Here is a 22,856-nt window from a genome sequence, read left to right as displayed (position 1 = left end):
TGCGCAGTACGAAAAGTAATAACGCCAGCAAAGTGCAAGTGTTGCTGGTCAATATTTCCTCTGGCAGATAAAGCCTGTGGGCAGCAGCCAGCCAGCCAACACAAACACTTTTTTTACACTTTCAATCTGTCACAGGGTGTGAATTCAACACTAGGAGGAATCTACTAACGCTTGTCTGGCTCAGATATCCATTTTTTTTGATCAGATTGGCATCATCACCAAAAACTCTTACCGTAGTCTCAGGCGTGCTTGTGGACTGTCAGGCAGACTCAAAGCAGGAAGTTGTCAGCAACTCCTGAGAAGCAAAGAGATGCTAATGACATACAGGCAGACAACAACTTCTCAGCAGCAATAACAACACTAATGACAAAGGAATGTCGTGTTAAAAAAAAAAAAGTTGTGTTGGCTGACTAAAGTGAAAGGTGTATTTTAAAAGAGGTGTGCTGTAACCATGCTAGCTGGCTAAAAGTGGTGATATATTTTAAATTGAGGGAACTGTGGATATGCTAGCCCGCTAAAGTTAAACCTAACTGTTGTTAAAAATAAAAATAAAAACAACAAAGAAAATAACAGTTGAGCTGTGGTCGTATTAGTCGGCTAACCTAATGCTAACTGTGCATGTGAAATCAAGTGTGTACATTGGCAATGTTAGGTGGCTTAATCTAAGGTTGTACATTAAAAGAGAGGTGCACTATATTTGTGCTACCTGGCTAGAGTTAAAGCCAAAGATGTTGATAGAGAATGTGGAGGACCAAAACATCCAAAATTTAAAATAAATAAATGACTAAATAAATGTAAAAAAAAAAAAGACTAAAAAGTGAAAATAAAAACAACTATAAAAAAATACAATTCAAAAATTATATATATATATATATATATATATATATATATATATATATATTGTATGTGTGAAGTGCCTTGCCCAAGGACACAACGACACATGACTTGGGTAGAGCGGGGATCGAACAGCTGACTTTGAGCCGACCCACCCTGAGCCACGGCCGCCACAAAATTAATAAAAAAAATTAATACAAATGTATTTATTTCTGTATATATATTTTGTTTTTATTTCTATTTATTTTTGGGGATATTTTTTATTTTTTATATCAGTTTTTATTTTCACTTTTAGTCATTTATTTAGTCTTTTTTTGTTGTTGTTGAATTTTGACAGTTTTGGTCCTCCGTAAGAGACGTGCTGTGGTCTTGTTAGCTGGCTACTGCTAACGCTGACTGTATGTAAAATAGTGGTGTGTGTGTCTGTTAGCTGGCTAACGCTAACAAAGTATGTCATTTAATGTGTGTTTTAAATTGCTCGAAAACAATTTAGGACCTTTTTTTTTTTTACATTAAACAATCTATTAACACATTTATATAAATGTGTGCTAGCTAAAGCTACCGTTAACTGTGTATGTGATTGTGTGTGCTGTAGTTGTGCTAGCTGGTTAAAGCTAACACAGATGGTGGACATAAAAATAAAGGTGATCTGTGGTTGTGCTAAGAGGTGACAGCTACCACAAACAGTGTATATTAAATAAATGTAGAGCAGACAACAACACCAATGCTCCATCGCACAAATTCGCATTTTATATATTTGAACTGCTCTCCAGCCACCTCCATCATCACCAGAACAGAAAGGTCGCCCTTCCCCACGCCATTATTAGCATCGGCCGGCGGTGGATAAGAGCACACAGCGGCGGATAATAGGCTATCCTTTCCCGCGGCGCTATCGCCGCCACACACACACGCCTTCCATTACCATAACACTCGGAGCCGTAATAAGCCAGGAGAGGCTTCCAGTCGTGACGGCCGCTGTGCGACGGGAGGTCAGCGGCGTCAAGGATGTTTGCTAGCGCGCAGCTAATTGCGAGAAATCAGGACGCCGCAGCAGCAGTAGCAGCAGCACTCCTTCATTTTTCTTTCTCTGTGTGGTCAGTCTGTTGCTGGCCCCCTTTGGAGTGAAACAAAACTGAGGCCAACTCTGGAAAATGCATGGTTCGAGTGTGGGTGCTGCTATTGGAGATAAAGACATTGGAATTGGAATGAATCTGTCATATTATAACTCATCGTACTCGGTGTGAATCATTAACAATAAATGGAATTAGCCTCACTTATAGAGTGTTTTATAAAAGCAAACACAGCTGTAAAAAAAAAAGTGCTGTATATAGGATTGATCATAAAACAAGCACGATAATAATAACTTGACTAAGTGCAATTTCTGCAGAAATTGCGTGGGAATGCTGAATGCTAATAGCTGAATGCTAAGCTGGATGCTAATAGCAAAATGCTAAGCTAAATGCTTAGGAAGTAATTTGAAAGATAAAGTATGAGAAAATGGCCGAATATTAATTGTAATTGAAAGACAAATGAATAAAAAGAACACGTACCCTCCATTCATTTAAGTGGAAAAGTGGAACTATTGATATCCAACAGAAAAATGCAAAACAAAAACAAACAAAAAAATCACTCAATAGCGCCACCTAGACATGTAATACCCTCCATTCATAATTGCCATGGATACATTAGCAATGTACAGTCGGAGGTGGGATTTGAACCCGTGACCTCTTGGTTACTGGACAATGCAAAGTGAAAAGTGGGATTTGAAACGCATCATACTGTACATGGTGTGAATATGAATCATCGTAATTGGAGTGAAGCGTATCATATTGTAATGTCTCACATGGTAATTATAGTTAATAATATCATTGTGATACATAAAGTGATTCACATTTCGTAATTGGAGTGGATCGTATCAAATCTCATTTTACTTTGAGGTACTGTAAACATATCGTATTGTAATGGAGTGTGTTGCACTGTAATCAGAGATGAATGTATCATTTGTCACATTGTATTATAGAGCGTGACGGATTGCGATTTGAGTGAATCCCATCAAATTGTGTTGTACTTCAGCAAATAGTATCACAATTGAAGTTAAACATATCAAACACATCACATCTCATTTTATTTTGAGTTAAACATATGTTATCGTATTATATGAGTGAATCGTTCTCCACATCCAAAGAAAAGTACATTTGGTATTAGGGGTGTTAGAAAAAAACGATTCGGCAATATATCGCGATATTGCAGCACGCAATTCTCGAATCGATTCAATATGCGGCCGAATTGAATTTTAAACACCAATTCTTTTATGGAAATATTCAACAAAACGTCTTACTTAGGATTCACACATTAAGCATGGAAGAATGTTCTATTAATGGAACATTAAGCCTTAATATTTTTATTTCAATGCTGTTCAAACAGACTGCAACCTGTTTGTTAAGTGGCTCAGTTATAAGCCTGAAGTTTCAGATAAATAAAAAAAAATACATACTGTTTTCGAAATTTGAGTAAAAAAAAAAAATAATTGCAATCATCAATTTTTAGATTCGTATCGGTATTAATCGGTATTGAATCGAATCGTGACATATGAATCGTGATAGGTGATACGATTCAATTTACTGGCAACCGGTTCAGGGTGTACCCCGCCTACTGCCCGAAGCCAGCTGGGATAGGCTCCAGCAACCCTTGTGAGGACAAGCGGTTAAGAAGATGGATGGATGGATGGATGGATGGATGGATGGATGGATGGATGGACGAATCGAATCGGCAGGTACTAGGCAATTCACACCCCTATTTGGTATGGATTTATGGTAACAGACCCCATAATTACAATACGGTTTTTCTAGTTCGAACATTCTACTCACTGAGAATAAAAGTCAAATTTCTACATCCACAGTCAGTGTCTTTTGACTGAGTTGGTACCCTTTACTTTTACACCCCAGGATACACCTGTACCTGATTAGCATGCGGAAAAGGCAACTGGGATTCCAATAATGATCCCTTTGGGGAGTAGATTTGACCTTGAGGAATAGTAAAGGACGACTACAATGGTGGTTTATCTTTCAGCGCGGGAGATGAAGTACGTGCGATATTGCGACACAGATGTTCCCATTGTTGGTGGCATCAAGCACGGTGCTAAAGCAACTCTCATTATTGCCCTCATTAGTGGCACCATCGATACGGCAGGCGGCTGCCAGGGGAGCGGATGTATGCGCCCAACTCCACCAGTAGACCCCAATTCATTATCTGACAGGCAATTATGCAGCATCATTTTTTTGGGGGGGGGGGTTGATTTAGTTATAGACCGAGGCAGTCCAAGGTGATTGACCGGAAACTCTCCAGAGTGAACAATCCAGGATAACTGACGGGCAACCAATCCATTATGATAAATCTAGGGGAGATCGACTTACGACTTGTAAAAGTTGTTTGAAAGGCAACCAATCCGGTGTGTAGTGTGCCTTTAGCTCATCTAAGTCATATGGAGTCCTGGTCTTGGTTCTACATAGGATAAACGCTACAGAAAATGGACGGATGACATTTCCTGGTAAGGGATAACGAACGGGTGCAGTTTGATGAGTATTCATGACGGTGTCACGCATCATCAAGAAGGCAATTATGCGCCAAATTAATTGGACAAAATCATGAAAAATGGCAACGCTCAAGCCAGTGGACTGTAACCGCGGCGTCCTCGCCACAAAATGGCCCCCAAACAATCTGAGGTGAGAGCGAGATGGAAGAGAGGAGAAGGAAATCAGGTCGGCGTGACGATCTCCCTCCAGGGCTGCTTGTTGGCTCTGTAGGCAGGCGGCCCCAGGGAAGCGTGCGGGCGGCACGTCTGCCCGAGGTGGCGGCCATGTGGGGGCATTTGCAAGGTGGATTGCAATCTTGTGCGGATATCAAAATGGCCGTGTTGAGGAATGTCATATTTTTGAAGAGGGCACAGAACCTCTTGCATGATGCAATGTGAGGGTGCTTAACGCAACTAGTGCCTGTTTGTGAGGAGACCGCATCGTTCATCCAATCGTTAAACCACCTTCTCATCGACATCCAAGCAACCATGCATCCGTTCGTGCATCCATTATTCTAACCATCCATCCATCCACATCATCCATCCAACTGTCTGTCTGTTCATTGATTCATTCACATGCCTCGCTCCATCCATCCATCCATCCATCCATCCTTCTGTCTGTTCATTGATCCATTCACATCCCTCACTCCATCCATCCATCCATCCATCCATCCACCCACCGACCATCCATCCATCTGTCTGTCTGTTCATTGATCCATTCACATGCATCCACCATGAAATCATCCATCCATCCATATAATCCAGTTATTCATCCACATCATCCATCCAACTTTCCATCTGTCTTTTAATTGATCCCTTCACATCCATCCATCCAACTGTCTGTCTGTTCATTGATCCATTCACATCCCTCACTCCGTCCATCCATCCACATCATCCATCCAACTGTCTGTCTGTCTGTTCATTGATCCATTCACATGCCTCGCTCCATCTATCCATCCATCCATCCAACTCTCTGTCTGTTCATTGATCCATTCACATCCCTCACTCCGTCCATCCATCCACATCATCCATCCAACTGTCTGTCTGTCTGTTCATTGATCCATTCACATGCCTCGCTCCATCTATCCATCCATCCACCCACCATCCATTCATCCATCTATCTGTTCATTGATCCATTCACATGCCTCGCTCCATCCATCCATCCATCCATCCACCCACCATCCATCCATCCATCTGTCTGTTCATTGATCCATTCACATCCCTCACTCCGTCCATCCATCCACATCATCCATCCAACTGTCTGTCTGTCTGTTCATTGATCCATTCACATGCCTCGCTCCATCCATCCATCCATCCACCCACCATCCATCCATCTGTTCATTGATCCATTCACATCTACCCATGCATCCACCATGAAATCATCCATCCATCCATATAATCCAGTTATTCATCCACACCATCCATCCAACTGTCTGTCTGTTCATTGATCCATTCACATGACTCGCTCCATCCTTCCATCCATCCATCTATCCATCCACCAACTCACCATCCATCCATCCGCCTGTCTGTCTGTTCATTGATCCATTCACATGCATCCACCATGAAATCATCCATCCAGCCAGATAATCCAGTTATTCATCCACATCCTCCATCCAACTGTCTGTCTGTCTGTTCATTGATCCATTCACATGCCTCACTCGACCCACCCACCATCCATCCATCTGTCTGTTCATTGATCCATTCACATGCATCCACCATGAAATCATCCATCCAGCCATCCAGCCATATAATCCAGTTTTTCATCCACACCATCCATCCAACTGTCTGTCTGTTCATTGATCCATTCACATGCCTCGCTCCATCCATCCATCCATCCATCCATCCACTCACCATCCATCCATCCACCTCAGTAGTCGTCTTCTTCGCTGTTCATGTGTGTGTGTGTGTGTCCGTGTGTTCAGAGTGTGAAGTGTGGTGCAATATTCATGGTAGACTTTTGACAAGCCGGCTGTCACAACTCCTCCCTACACGCTCTTCCTTGCTCGTTTACATTTCCTCTCGCCTCCCCGCCTGCGCACATGCACGTTTCTCCTCGCACGTTTCCGGCTGCAGAGGATTTCATCTCGGAGATAAAGAAAAGAGTCACGTTGGTTTATTTTATTGTATTTTTTTTTTTTGCACCTGCTGTTAAGTCATCATTAAAGGTTTGCTGCGAGTCCTCCAGCTCGCTCTTCCTACCTGATAGGTTTTCCCAAGGTGCTGCTTGGTGCTCCTGTGCGAAATTGATTTAATTTATGCCAGGATAATGGAAGAAGAAGAATAGAGGCGTCTCTTGAATTCATGTGGCGTTTTCCCCCCAGACACCGATTGTTTAAAACTAGTCAGGACAATTGTTTAAAACTAATCGGGACAAATATCGTGGCAAATTGATGGCGGGCTTGCCCTGTACTAATGTTAATGTTTGGGTCAGGGCTTTAGTGTTAGGGATGTTTTAGGTTTATGTATAAGTAGTATAAGTAAATAAAAGATTGAGAGTATAAGTAGTATAAGTAAATAAAAGATTGAGAACGGTGTAGTACTAAATGATGGACATACAGTATAGGGTAGAGAATAAAGGTTTGCAAAGGTTGTAACTTGTGACTTTTACTTTTTTTTCTTTTTTTTCTGGAAAGCTCAGTATTGTTCATTCGGTAATTTTACCGATTTGACATGTCATCATCATTGCTCTCCTTTTTTATTTTTTGTATGTGGGTGAGTATGTGTGTGTGTGCGTGCGTGCGAGTGTGTGTGTATTCATTAGTTCACCTAAAACCTATTAAAAAAAATCCCATACCGTTCACCTACACCGAACACTTCCAGCCAGAGTTGTGAGGCCGTCAGGAGACCCGAAGAAGGACCAAAGAAAAGAAAGGAAAGTGAAATCCAGCACCGACCAGACACCACCCACCAGGAACTTGTGACTTTTACACTGTATGGGTAACAATGGACATTGGTGGTTCTTGCCTTGTGTCTGTTATTCAATTCATCAATTATCAAAATGAATAAGGTTCATGCGCTGACATCGAACAATCATTCCTGGGGATTTGAAAAAAGATGACCCGCTATAAAGATGTCAATACATTTCTGTCAATATCAATAGGGTTCTTCCTGCGACACAGAAAACTAAGCCCTCAAACCCCAACAGGATTCTTGCTAAAGCAAAGAAATGCCAAAAGATCAAAAGATGTTTCCCTGCGTTTTCTCTCCTGGCCAGAGATTTGCGTGGGAACGAACATCTGCAGCGAGGCGCTCAAGTCAAAGAAAATCCTTGGCCATCAACGGCAGAAAATCTTTGTGTGGTGACAGGCGGCTTGTTTAAGTCCGCCGGAGCGTTTGGCCGTGGAAGGCGCCATTGATCATCTGGCTGCGGCGTGATTAGCCTCAGAGGAAGAAGCACAAAAGCAGGCAAGGCAAAGCCGGCTGGTGGGAAGGATGAGGTTGCGAATCGAGCTTTCAACACGTTGGAGCTTTAAGTCTCCTGTTCTGTTTCTTGTGATTGGCTGGTGGCCGGTTTAAGGTGATTGTCTGGCAAACAATGAAAGTAAACCCGGCGAACCAATTCAGCTACATCAACTGGTGACCAATCCCTTATGATTGGCAACCAGTGAATCCGGGATGACAAACTGGCCATCAGCAAAGGTTGCTGAGTGACGACCAATTCGGGGTGTTTGTCTGGGAATCAGTCAAAGGTGAGTGACTGGCGGTGAAAGAGAGTTAGAGTTACACAGCATTGGTTTGTGGTTTCGCCAAGTTCCATTGTGGAGGACAGTTAGAGATCAGATGTCCTTTGGTCCTTCCTCGGGTCTCCTGACGGCCTCACGACTCTGGCTGGAAGTGTTTGATTTAGGTGAACGGTATGGGATTTTTAGGTTTTAGGTCAACTAATGAATACACACACACACTCGCATGCATGCACACACACACATACACATACAAAAAAAAAAAAAAGAGAGAGCAATGATGATGACATGTCAAATCGGTAAAATTACCAAATGAACAATACTGAGCTCTCCAGGAAAAAAAAAAAAAGAGAGATCAGATGTCTACAGTCACAAAATGGTGGAGTGGCCAAACCCCGGTTCTTACACCGTTTAGTCTCATCTAGTCTTTTCGGGACAGTCCTGAGCCAGGCAGGTTTGGGTGCACCGACGAGGTTTGGCCCTCCAGTTTTTCTCTTAACTGCAACTCCAGGTTTAAAATAGGTTAAGATTGGAGTCAGGGGCTTTTAGCAAAAGAAGAAATATGGGGTGACTAACTGCCAACCAGCCTAGGATGAATAATTAGCAATCAATCAGGGGTGACCATTGTTTTTTTTGTTTTTTTTCTGGAGAGCTCAGTATTGACATGTCATCATCATTGCTCTCTTTTTTTTTAATATATATATTTTTATTATTAATTTTTATTTTGTATGTGGGTGAGTACGTGTATGTGCATGTGAGTGTGTATTCATTAATTCACCTAAAACCTATTAAAAAATCCCATACCGTTCACCTAAACCGAACACTTCCAGCCAGAGTCGTGAGGCCGTCAGGAGACCCGAGGAAGGACCAAAGAAAAGAAAGGAAAGTGAAATCCACCACCCACCACCCACCGGGCCACCAACCAGAGTCCTTCACCAAACCCCAGAAACATCCAAATTCCAACAAATCAGGGAGACCTCAAGAGACCAAAGGAGAGACTGAGGAAAGGAAGGAAGGTGAGATCCACAGACACCAGCCTCCACCAGGGGTCACCATTGTGATAAATCCTGGATGGTTCATTGGCATCCAGTCTATGGTCCATTGCATTGCAAAATTTGGTATCAAATGTAAGTGTAAGTGTGACCAGACAAAGAAATTAATTCCACCAGATGAATTAGTAAATGTAACTCCATATATCCAAACATTTAGTAAATAGTAGTCAATTTCTTTGAGACAATTATCATATATAATCAGTTTTGCCTAACTTAGTAGTATATTTAAATAAATATCAACTAAATATTTAGGAAATGTAAATCAATTTCTTTTTGATAATTATTAATTAATTTCACCTAACCAGGGCTAGACTGGCACAAAAAAAAAAATCAGCCCTGGCATTTTTGACTTATGCCCACCGGCCCGGCCCAGCCCACCGGCCCGGCCCAGCCCACCTATCTAACTCATTGTTCTGCCACTGATATTAACTGATGTTGGCTCAGTTTGTTGTCTATGTTCAAAATGGATTAATGGGCAAGTCCCTCCAAATTGTAGGCCAGTCTCTTGGGCTGAAATGTAGGAAAATAACACATTAAAAAGCACTGCATGAGCCCCCCCAAAAAAAAAACACCGGCCCACCGGGCATCTGCCCCGAATGCCAGATGGCCAGTCCAGCCCTGCACCAAACCTATCAGTAAATTTAAAAATATCAAGTAAATATTTAGGGGATTTATATTAAATACAAATAAATTAATAATTTGATCAAGTTAATTGGTACATATAAATTATTTCCACCTAATTTATTGGTGAATATAAATCTAAATGACTCAGTTATTCTAAATACTGTAATGTTTTTTTTTTCAGATAGGTAGCAAGTTTTAATCAGTTTGCTATGTAAAATTTATTTGGATTCAAATCCTTCTGCACTATACTATTAGTCAATCCCAAATATTTCAACCAGTGACTTCATTAGTTTGTATTTAATAGTTGTGTTTAAAAATACTTAGTGAAATCAAATGTTTTTTTTTTATCAAAGTTGAAGTAATTAAAATCTATTCAATTGTATCATTTGTCACTTTGTTGCCTCCATTTATTTATGTAGATAATAGTCATACATTTTTTACAGTGTACAAGCAAACTGACGAGTAACACTTGGACAAGACACAAATGGCAGAGGGAGCTGATTGGAAGATACGAGGAACCAGGCTGACGAGAACAGGTGCACAGAAAAACCCAACAAGACGTGAGAAAAGAGACCCAGTCAAAACCAGATCAACAAAAACACAGATCATGATTTAATAGACATCATAAGCATGTGGTTTTACAGTTCACGATAAGAAATACACTTTCTGGGGATAAAACCTTTGTCTGACTATTTCGTAATGTTGGTCAAGTACTTCAAATGTAAGCTCAAGAACAGCTGCTTTACTGCATACAGTGTCAGGATACAAACAGTTTCCCAGCAGCTCATTAAAGCTGTAATCACGTCGTAGAGGCAAAACACAAGGGGGGGGGGTATTGGGGGTGTTGGGCTCTGTGCACTTTTACTTAACAAAGTCAGCTAATTAGGTCAGAGCTCTTTATCCTGGTGGAGCTCTGAGGCCGGAGTGCTGACCCAGAATTCACCTGCTTCTGCGGTTCAACATCAGGAAGTTTGGACGCACTAGTTTGCTTCTTTGCTCGGTGACAAAAGGCCAAAAGCGTCACGGGAGCTCTCCAGCGAGGTACCTCCGCTGAGGCGGACTCATCTTTCATCTCCGGAGGAGGTGTGGAGGCGTCGGACTACTGCGGATTCACCTCAGCGTGACGGAGACGGTGGACGGTGGAAGCAGGAGACGCGCTGCTTGAATCCTTTTTATCCGGATAGGTTGTCGAACAAACGCAACACGCTCGCTGTCCCCGTGGACGATCTTTGAAGGTCAATGACGTCAAAAGCTCCTTCAAATCGAGACTTCTTTTCCTTTTTCTTCTTTTTTTTTTAGCCATTCTAATAATTCTAATTACAATGCGATACGAACCACTCCGATGAACTAATTTGCTATTTTCTATTCAATTTTTAATATTTTAAGTGACCCAAAGACATATTTATACGTTTTTTTTTTTAAAAAAAAATTATTATTGCTAGAGCATACAGAAGGCTTTGATGCAGCCTCTCAACTGCAAAGAACGGTCAAAGAAATGGTAGCTATTACACAAACGGCCATTAGGTGGCAGCAGAGCAAACCAGAGCCATGTTGAAAAAAAGCTAATTTACTTACAATTCTAAATAGATTTGTGAATAATGATGCAACTTAGCTATATTATAATGCTCATTGCTGCAAAACGTTAACAGATAGAAATATATTTTTTTCTCCTGATGAAAGAAGAGACTTTAATCTTTCTTTTGGTAGGTTTCATGTTTTTATAGCAATAGAACAAAATATTCTGTGGGCCTTGCAAAATCGGTCAAAATCCAGTAAAACAGCCGGGAGCGAAGGGAATGGCTTCAGTGAATGAGTTAAATACGTTTTGTTATAATAAGTTTGGATTTATTCCAATTCTGATGTAAAATGACGTTTTCCTCCATTTATGATTTTATGATTCATCCATTACGATACGATATATGGTCAAATCAATAGGAAAGTTCAAAACAAACATGGTGAATCAGCTTTTAGCTGTTATGCTGCACACAAATGGAATAAACTGCTGAAGTGAAGTCAACCAAAAGTGGAAATCCTTTTAAAAACACAGGTTCAAAAATGCCCCCCCCCCCCCCCACATACTTATGATTAAGGTCTTTTTAAAGCAGTTCTAAAATCAAATGTTCTTTTTGTAATTTTAGAAAGCTACTTGTATTTCTTTACTTTGCCTTTAAATGTCTCAAATTATTTTTGTTTGTAAATGCTTTTAAATGTATTTTTAATTACGCGAAGCACACGCGCAGCCGAATCTAATGATTAGCTCATCAGCGAGCTTTGCAGACGCCTGATAACGATCCTCATCATGAATCAGGTGTGTTAGTGGAGAGAAACATGGAAAACTGGCTGGATAGTGGCTCTCGAGGACCGAACTTGGCCACCCCTGAGCTAGTGTATAAAATGTGCTATATAAATAAAAGGTGCCTTGCCTATACACACTCATTTCAATTCACTCCAATTAGAATGTGACACAACTCAATTATGATACAAGACTGACTGCACATGTTGCGATGCTACACAATGAACTTCGATATCACGCCACCACAATTAATTATTAACAATGTGATAGAACACACTTCCAATTAAAATGCACTCCAATTAAGATGTGATACCACACAGTACAATTCAGCTTCAGCTCGCTACAAATAAGATGCAATACACTCAAATGAAGATGTAGTGCACATTAAGATACTTTCATTCAAAGTAAGATTCCAAAGGAGAGTTTCCATACAGGGTCAAAGTTCGTCAGAGTTGTTACAGAATTGAGTTGAAAAATTCGGCTGACAAAATGTGCGACCTCAGCTTTTAAAAGGAGTCAGGATTTCAAAGTAAAGTTTTAGAGGAAGGTTTGACTTCCATGCAGGGTCACGATTTTCAACTGTTGTTACAGAATTGAGTTGAAAAATTCAGCTGTACCATGTGTGAGCGCGGAATTTTAAGATATAGTGTACTTATATTCAGATACAATACACTCTAAAAACACTATGGGTCAAAAATGGACCGATCCTCTACTTGGGTCAATTTGACCGAACTTTGAGTCCAAAAATGGGTCGTTTAGTGTAAAACAACTCATAAATATTGATCAGATCCTTCATTTGGCAAAAAAAAAAGAAGAAGTCATTTTGTATAAAACAACCCAGAAAGTTGGGTCAGATTGACCCATAAAGTGGATCGGTCCGTTTTTGATCCATAATTGGGTTACTTTTGACCTAAAAGAGTGTACACTTAAAAATGATGCAATATAATTTACTCCAATTAGAATACAATTAAGAAGTATGATGCCGATAGGTGGAAGGATTAAAGACGCAAGATGCATTAAGTCTGTCAATAATGTCACATGACTCTCATATTCATGTCCAATCTGACGCTTGCCGTATTCTACACGGCGACAGAATAACAATTTGCTGTCCACCAACACTCATTTCTTCTCTTCAGACTGGTTTATTTCTTTCTTTCTTTTTTTGTCATCAACTGGACGGCCACCGCACTTCGAGAGCTAATGTCGAGCTCCAGAGGCTCTGATTTTCCGTTCTGAGAACTTTATTAACGTAATGCCCGGGAAGCATAATGGGATTATTTTTCAAAGGCTCGGAGTCTTGTCACTGCGAGAAATTAAAACGGGGAGAAAAAATGACACTGTCACAGTCTTTTTGTAAATTCTTCAAAATAGCCAAAAATCAAGAATACCGTTCAGTTTCCATCCTTTTTTTTTTTTTTACCAGCTGTGTTGAAATCAACAAGTTTTGGGGCAGCTGTCCTGTCAAATGCAGACAAGCCACTGCTCACCTCACCTTCCTCTACTTCGGACTGTGACAACATGAGAAATGAATAGTGCGGCATGTCTACAATTACAACATATTGTTGTTCACGCAAAATAAGATGCGATACACTCCGATTATGATACGAATCTCTGGAATTCCCAATTACAATGTGATACATACATTTCAATGCAATTCACTTCATTTACAAATGGATTCACTCCAATTATAAAATTCACTATAATTACGATACGATTCAATTGAATTGCGATACAATTTCCCGCAGTTACAATACCATATGTTTCACTCCAATTACAATATAATTCACATTAGTTCCAACAGTTATGATGCAATTCACTTCAATTATGATACGATTCAATCCAAATTAGATCATGGTATTTGATTCATTTAAGTTGCAATATTATTCACTTCCATCACGATACCATTCACACTAATTATGATACGATTCAAACTCACGATGTCATGTTTTTTTTCCCATTCACAATATGATTTACTGACGTTGGAATACGATCCACTTTAATTACAATATGATTCACTGCAACCAATACACGATTTACTCCAATTCCGATTGTTTATAGTACAATTCATTGCAATCCACCCTTCTCCTGCGGGGCGCACCAACGCCAGTAAGAACTACCACTGTATGTCATAAGTTGGGTTTTACCTGTAACAACTACATTTACCCAACCAGTAAGTTGCGTAACCAACATGAAAACCTGAGCAAGCTGTTGATGGATACACGGGAGGGCCAATAAACGGTGAGAGCGCCACACTTACTTACTTGCACTGCGGGGCCATCACTGAGCTCACACATCAAAGTGGCAGAGGGTCCTTACGGCCTAAAAGGGAAGAAACAAAAGGAACATTAAATGCCTTACCCACACACGCACACACACACACATAAGCGCAGTAAAGCTCAAGCTGAAGTTGTGCGAAAGAAAGATGGAGGCACACAAGAGAGCAAGCGACATTGATTTTCCCTCTTGTGAAGTGCCGCTTCATCATTTCTCCAGACACAATCTATCGATTGGCCGCCTTTAGTTTGTTGTTAATTTTGGGGGGCTCCAAATGCCATCGTCCGCACTGACACTTGAACATCGCCAGTGATGGATGGTGGCGGAGAGAGGGTGGCGACGCTCTCATAAGACCTCGTTGTTTTTACCTATACGCTACCGGTAACCCCATTTAATGCGCAATAGATGAAAAACTGCAAAATGGCGATAACAGATCACCCATCGTATCAAAAGAAATATACCTGAACACAAGAATACAAATTGCAAAAATAAAGCCTAAATTGCCCCACCCACTTTTCTCCACTTTTTAAAAAAAAGCTCAATTTGGTGCATCCCCTATAGCCTACATACAACACCCACCCCAAAAAAATCGATTTGGTGCACCCCCTCTAAAAAAGCTAGAGTTTGAGCACCACACACTAAAAAGTTCCCCAAAAAGCCACAGGTGCACCACCTCTCCACCACACCTATATATTTTAAGATGCCCAGTTAGTGCACCCTCTCTACTCCGCATGTGAACCTGTCCAAAAACACCCAATTTGGTGCACCCCCTCGTAAAAAGAAGCCCGAGTTGATAGACCACCTCTTCCATCACAAACAGTACTAAAAAAAAACACTTGATTTAGGGGAGCGCCTCTCCATAGAAAATTAAGTTAGGGTGAATGCAAGTTAAAAAGAAATTGGCGCACCCCCCTTTTTTCCTGCGATGCAATAAAAACACCCAAAAAGTTTGGTTTGGCACACTATTTCTCCAAAAACATCCAGAGTTGGTATACAGGCTCACTTGACAGAAAAAAAACAAAAGTCATAAATTGACGCACCTTGCCAAAATAAACCTGATTTGGTGCACCGCTTCTTCCATCATGAAAAGTACTTGGGAAAAAAAAAAGAGCTTGATTAGAGAAGCTCATCTAGATAAAAAACTAAGTTGGGGTCAGTGCAAATTAATAAAAACTTGGTGCTCCCGCCCCCCTTTTTTTTCCCCCTTATACGCAATAAAACCCCTTTAAAAAAAAAAAGTTGTGTAATTTGTAGCTTGGTTTGGTGCACCATTTATCAAAAAAATAATACCAGAGTTTGTGCACATACTGACTTGTCGGTGAGTAATATATATAAAAAGCCTGAATCGGCGCACCCCTTTCCCCCCCACACAAAATAAATTGATGTTGCCATGTTTTTGCCCAAGTGTCTACGGACATCAGCACTCAGTATATCATAAATTATTAACCGGCAACACAAAGCAGCGCAGAGATCAAAAGGTGCATTTTTTTTCCCAAGACGCACGATTTGTCGCCTTCGCATCGCAGCGGGAACGCAATTTGCACGTCCTCGCCGACAATATCTCAAAAATAAACAACGGCTCCCGGCGCCGCTTATTTTCTGCCGTTTTATTTGAAAGAGCGGCGTGTGGGCGTGCAACAGCCTGACTGAGTGTAAAATAGAGAGCGAGTGGATGGGCGGCGGCGGTGCGTGGTGATGGGGGGGGTGCGCGCGTGCTGGTGATCCTTTGTCAAGCGCTCAGTGCCATTTAATGGCCTGTAAAAGGCCCCTTTGCAGCAGAAAGAACAGGCAATTAGCATAGTGAGTGGATTACAAGATTGCTCTGACTCCGGGATTAATGTGTGCACTTCATTCTCTCTTTGCTTTTACTATTTACTGCACCACAGGAACTCATTTCTCACTCCCCGGGATTTCTTTTTTTTGTTCCCTATCTTGCTGGTATCCTTGTCAAAAAAACAAAACAAAAAAAAGGACGCACTTTATTAGGTACACTTGGTCGATGTGACACATTGCGATGAATCCTGGCGCACCTATCTACATTGGTGCGAGCCAAACAGGTGCGTTCTGGTACGCAACAAGTGAACATTGCGCGCATCAAACAATTTAATCCTGGTGCACAACAAATTAGCAAACTATGGTTTATTTTTGGGGAGGGTAGGTATGCATGCAGCTTCACCCCATAAACCTAAAAATGTAAATAAATAAATAAAAAGACAAACAGCGATATGCGCCTAACAAGCTAACTTGGGTGAGCACCAAATGAGCCAAACTTGGGTGCGTACCAAACGAGGAAATGAGGTACGTGCAAAGCTTCTATTTTTTTTTTTATTACAATGGCTCGCCTGCTTTTTCATTCAACTCAGCCGAAATGCATCGCTAGGTAAGAAATGTGTTACTTTTTTCCGTTTACCATGATGTTTATTGAATATTGTGCACAAGTAATACACATTTTTCTTGGAAAAACAAAAACTAATACTGAAACTGATTAAAAATAAACTATGCATTTTTTAAATAACTCAAACTAATTAAAAAAAAAAACCTAACAGAACCACCCTAAAAACTAATTAAAACTAACAAAAAAAAAAAAAAACCTCAAAATGAAATAAAAACTAACTAAAAAAATACATTAAAAAAAAACCATAATAACTCTGCCCGGTACGAACCAAACCTGGTCCCAAGGTTGGTTTGTTTGGTACACACGTGGGTTCAGGAGTTTGTTGCGCATCAAAGTTTGCAACTGAGCCAAACATGCAAACTCTCGTGCACACCAAAAAAAGTGAACCCTGGTCCGTACCAAACAAGAAAACGCTGGAGCCCACCAATCGACTGGACTCGGGTGCGCACCAAACCACAGAACCCTTGTGTACACCTAAAAACTGAACACACTGCGCACCAAACGAGCCAAATTGGTATACACCAAATGAACAAACTCTGATGTGCACCAAAAAAGCAAACACTGAAGCGCACCGGTGGCGTAAAATTGGGTGCGCACCACTCAAGACTACCTCTGCGCGCACCAAAGTGGTAAACAAGCTAACCCTGTCAGCCACCGCAAAACTGACTCTGGTTGAGCCAAACAAGTAAACTTTATTCTGAAAGGATCAAAGGCGCACCTCTTCTCTCATCATTATTCTGTGAGGAAACTTGTGTAACATACTCAACTTCGCCGGCAACTGGGCCTGCGTGGTGTATCTCCGCCATCATTCCTCTGCTCCGCCGCACGATATCATCTTTAATCCGCAGCCCGCCTGCCTGCCTGCCACCTCCCTCCAGATTCTTCTCAGCCGCAGCCTCGGGCGGCCACAACTCATCACGCTGAGCCAAGAGTCTCCAAACAAAACAAATACGTATGAATACCAATGAATCCGGATGACGATTGAAGTCCAAAAAGCCTCATTTGGTGCACCCCCTCTAACTCTACACATGAAGTCTAACGAAAATGTGAACGTATTCATACAAAAACAAAAGGGGGGGAAATTTAGTTGGCAGAGTGACACACTACACAAAAAATTAAAATTTCCTATGAAGTGAAATCATAGATTTTATACATGATTGAAAATAAATGGTGAAAAGACTGAGGTAATATATATATATTTTTTTAGGTTTTTCACCAATTTCAGATTTATTGGGGGCGTGGCTACAATGCTAAAATTTCCATCTGTTCTCATCATAGTGGCAACCGATCAGCTCCCTTAGCCACGACAGTCTTATCCACATGTAGCTCGTTGTTTGCGTGTATTTATGGTGCATTCGAGGAAGGTGGGAAGTCGGACTTTGCCGACCTCCGATCACTGGAACACCCCTTTGTTGAGTTGAGTTAGAAAAGAAAAAAAGAAGCCCGACCGGATTCACTCTGACGTCACTCTACAATGGCGACACCCATGGCAACCCAGACCATGAATGGCAAAACATAATTTACAAGATTATACATATATATTTATTTCTATTGTTTTCATTTTGTTATTAGAAATAAGTAACGTCACATAATACAAAATGATTTGTACTGAGTGTGTGAACCATAACAACAAACGATTTATCGGAATCAGCCATCTTTGTTGTTTACATTTGCTTGGAACGCTTTTGGGGTCAGAACTGGGACAGCCCGAATGGGATAAATCCAATTTCCCACCTTCCATGAATGCAGCATTAGTTCCTTGTTTTCTGTCAGTCAGCTTAATATTCATGTACGTTGCTGTCACTGCTCAAAGTAAACTTTGTCATGTCGTGCTTCTTGTGGTAATGTTTTAGTTTCCTTGTGTTAATTTGATACATTGAATTTCGGCTTTGTCAATGAAGTAATTTTGATTCCACGTTCCTTGTTGGACTTCTTTTTTTTTATTGAATTCTCCTGCACTCTTTGCCTCCCTTCACTTGGGCCCTCCAGCTTTTTTCCACCCTTACCACCAAAACCCTCAACCTCCTGACATTTTCTCATTCAATTCAATTCACATTGTACTGCTCAGTATTCACTCAAATGAAAAAAAAAAGCCCCATGTTGACAAAATGAATAACAGAATTTGTATGCACCTGTTCTAACGCACTTCTTTATAAAAAAAAAAATCGGACTTTACACACCCTTCTCCACTGCCAAAGGATTTAAAGAAAAAAAAAAAAAGAAGTTCTCTTTGGTGCACCATCTTTACATGAAAGCCTGAGTTGGTCCACCAATTCTATTACAAATGCAATAAAAATACATACTCCTAGTATTTTCACTGTGGAGGAGGTGAGAAAACAACACAGTGATCACATTTACACGTTCACAGTGTGTGTGTGTTTGCAGATCAATAATGCCACATTGCAGCCAAGATCACCTTAAAAACAATCACGCTCAATGTATTCGCTCCATCAAGACAAGCTGGTGAGTCAGTGCTTTTAGAAGAACTTAAGCAAAAAAAAAAAAAAAAAAAACTGGGTTGGCGAGCTCCCTCTCAAAGAAAGAAAAAAAAAACGCTGGAGTTGGCATAACCCTCTCCATCCCACACAAAAAGTTACCACACAAACAAAATAGTAAATAAATTAAAAGCTTCAACTACAGCATGCTCTCACTCTGTATTTCTTATACCCAGAATGCGATAAAAATCCCCAAAAGCCTGAATTGGCGCAGGAAGTTGGTCACCCTTCTCTCAGTCACACAAAAAAAATGGTGAACCCATTCACCCTCGCACACATATAAAGTAAAAAAAAATAATAAAGAAATAGAAAAGAAATAAACTGAGGTGCCACACCTCCTCAAACCTGAATATTTTTTTTGTTCAAATGACCTCAACCTCACTCCTCTGCACAGAAAAAAAAAGTTCCTAAAAATGCATGAGTTGGTGCACCCCCTCTCAACTGCACCCAAAAAGCGCAGATCCTCTCCCCTGCACACACATATATGTAAAATAAAGAAATACATGCATACATAAAATAGGGTTGTCACAAATAGTGTGTTAATTTTGAGTTAATTCAAAGTTTCTTTAACTCCACTAGTTTTTTTTCTTGATTAATGACCGCCTTTTACTTGGAAAGCCTGTACTGGGGGAATTCCAGTCGCAACGCAGCAAACACGTCCACGTCAAAATTAAGCAGTAATAAATTTAATAATAATGCATATATTTGTGGAGATTGGGGTAAAGTTGTATTTTGCAATTTTAAAAATGTGTTGAACGTTACTTCATGTTAAAGGTTACATAGCACTTAATATGAAAAGAAAAATGCACTGAGGTGTCAACAACGCCTCACAAATGCAATTATGCCATCTAGTGGCAGAAAAATGACCTCAACACAAATCACTATCACTCGTTTTTTACAGTACAGAACATCTTTTTCATTTGAACTCAATTTTATGAATTATTATGAAAATAATTTAACAATGACAAAGATGCAGCCATATTTCTATAACTTAAAAAAAAAATCCCACTTTTACGTTAACAAGAGTATGAAAATTTATAATTTATAAAAATATTTTATTGTACATTTCTAACAGATAGAAAATTTTTGATTAATCGCGAGGTAACTATTGACGTCATGCGATCAACTGTGATTAAAAATTGTAATCACTTGACACCCCTAAAATAAATAAAGCCAGAGATCGCCACAACCCTAAAAAAGCCTGAGTTTGCACCTGTACAACACTTGATTTGGTGCACCCTTTCTAAAGAGATGTGACTTGACACATCCCTTCTATCAAGATAAAAAATATGGAGGAAAAAAACACGAGTTGGTGCACCCCATTTTCTCCACACACACAAATACAAGTCCCAAAAATCCCGACTTGGCTCAACACACAAACAATACAGTCCAAAGTGCACGCGTAATGTATGTTGAAGCATGTACATAGAATAAGCCTGGATCGTTGTTTCACCAGACTGCTGACAACAACAAATCGCACCATCAGCGAGTTGAAATGCTGACGTCGCTCTTTTTTTTTTTTTTTGTTACCTCGTCGAGATATGATGCATCGCCACCGAATTGGATACGGTTGAACGCGTACGCACGTCGCACACCTCCTGACCCGACCCAACTGCACAACACATCTACACAACACAACTCAAATGTATGACAGGATGGCCGCTTTGCTTTATTAGCGCTAATGTGCCATCTGCCTCCCGGGGTGACTCCTCATTAAAGATGGAGGACGTGAATGACAAAGTAGACCATCTGACTAATTGGGATTATTATACAGCGTGTGTCCAAAATCAACAGGCTCACCTTTGTCTGTTTATTGGCTCTCATCGTGATATACGCAGTCAGCTTATTAGCAGTGATCAGCACACTAACGCATGTCAGGACATTCTTTACTGCTTTCAAAGCCAGGAATGAAACCCTACATTGACGCGCTAATTTGGAATACTGTACAAACAAAATAAACTTAAACCAGGATTTAAAAACGAATTTGAAACTAAAACATTGTTTTGGATGCTTAATTTAAAATCCTAAACATAGTTTGAAATCCAGTCTAAACCAATACGTCAAATCGTAAATTGTGCCTGCGCTATGCTAGCACTGCTATGTTAGCACTGCTATGCTAGCACCTCTGTGCTTGCCGGTTCACATCCTTCTTCACGTAAATGAATATCATGAGGTGTTGTTTTTATTGTGGATATCTGCAGTTTTTTTCCTCAACATTGCTTGCGACTTTCAAAGACACTCTGCAGTTCTGAAGACCCCAAAGAACCTCCGCACTCTCTATAGTGTTAGTGTGTAGACCCTAATTACAAGTTAAGCCAGTGCAGCAGAGAAGTCTCGTCGGTGACCCTCACAAGTAAAAAAGGTGAGGCCCAATAAAAGGCAATTTACTGCTTGGCTGCTCCCACAACTAAATACACCATATGGACAAAAGCCTCCTCTTAATCAATTAATTCATCAATGGAGAGTTGGAGCGCAGCCTGAGTTGTGCCTGAGTGTTAATTCTTCATCTTAACAAGATGGTTTTAGAAACAGACTTTGGCTCCAGAGCTCAGCGGCCAAGTGGCCAGGCCGAGTGGCGTGGGTGTCCGCCAGAGAGGAGCCTTAGGCTGGGCACGGATGCCTACGCAGGCCCTTTTTCCTCTTCAGGCATTCATTTAAACTTGAATTTGAAGCCATAATCCTCGCTTAAAACCTTAACCTCAAATCACAGCCCACTCTAGAAAAACGAATTAGACATTTGTAACCGTTGCTTGAAACCCTAATCCTTTGAAATCCAAACACAGCTTTGAAATCTTAATTTAAACCTAACTCCAATTTCAAACCCTAATTTGAAACATCAATCTTGTTTGAAATCCTAACCCTGGCTTCAAATTGTTATTTGAACCCTAACTCCAATTTGAAACCCTAATTATAAATGAAGTTCTTACCCTGTCTTGAAAACTTCATTTGAAACACTAACTTGACTTGAAACCCAAATTTGAAACCTTCATTTTAAACCTTAATTTAAAACATATCTGGAAACAAAGGTTTGAAACCCTAATCCAGGTTTTAAATTCTAATTTGAAACCCCAACCCTCACTTGAAACCGTAATTTGAAATATTAAACCTGAATTTTAAACCTCTAATTGAAACCATAACCCTATCTTGAAACTTGAATTTGCAACACTAATCCTGGTTTGAAACCTTAACTTGAAACATTAACATTGACTTGAAACCCTAATTTGAAACCCAAACCCTGGCATCAAATTGTAATTGGAAGACCTGACCTCATCTTGAAGCCCTAGTCTTGAAACCTTAATTTGCAACCCTCACTTGAAACAGTAATCCTGACTTGAAACCCTAATTTGAAACCTTGAACCTTAATTTTAAACACTAGTGCTCTTGAAACCATGACCTTGATTTAAAACTCAAACTCACACCGTAACACCATCTTGAAAATCTTAGTTGAAACACTAACCCTGATTTGCAACCCTACTTTGGAACATTGATCTTATTTTAAACCTGAACCGTGGCTACAAACTGTCATTTGAAACCCGAACTTGAAACGCTAATTTGAAAAAATAACCCTTGTTTGAAATCCTAACCCTGTCTTCAAAAAGTTAGTGTGTCAAGTAGGGTTTGGGATTAAGGAAGCCTGG

General features: G+C 40.4%; 1 protein-coding gene across 5 annotated transcripts in view; it reads right to left on the bottom strand.

The window, feature by feature from the left end:
• Positions 1-22,856, bottom strand: part of mgat4c (mgat4 family member C) — an 87,820-nt gene that overhangs the window by 44,817 nt on the left and 20,147 nt on the right. For 3 of the 5 annotated variants that reach the window (XM_077569595.1, XM_077569596.1, XM_077569597.1), the window contains 2 exons: positions 14,316-14,373; positions 233-295 (listed from right to left, as the gene is read on the bottom strand). The gene's annotated coding sequence lies outside the window, so the exon portion shown is untranslated. Of the gene's footprint in view, positions 1-232; positions 296-14,311; positions 14,374-17,485; positions 17,534-22,856 lie in introns of those variants that run through there. The other 2 variants (XM_077569598.1, XM_077569599.1) reach the window with 2 other exon arrangements.

Source organism: Vanacampus margaritifer, chromosome 6 (assembly GCF_051991255.1).
Source record: "Vanacampus margaritifer isolate UIUO_Vmar chromosome 6, RoL_Vmar_1.0, whole genome shotgun sequence".
Taxonomy (NCBI): Eukaryota; Metazoa; Chordata; class Actinopteri; order Syngnathiformes; family Syngnathidae; genus Vanacampus; species Vanacampus margaritifer.
This window is presented reverse-complemented; position numbering and strand designations above follow the sequence as displayed.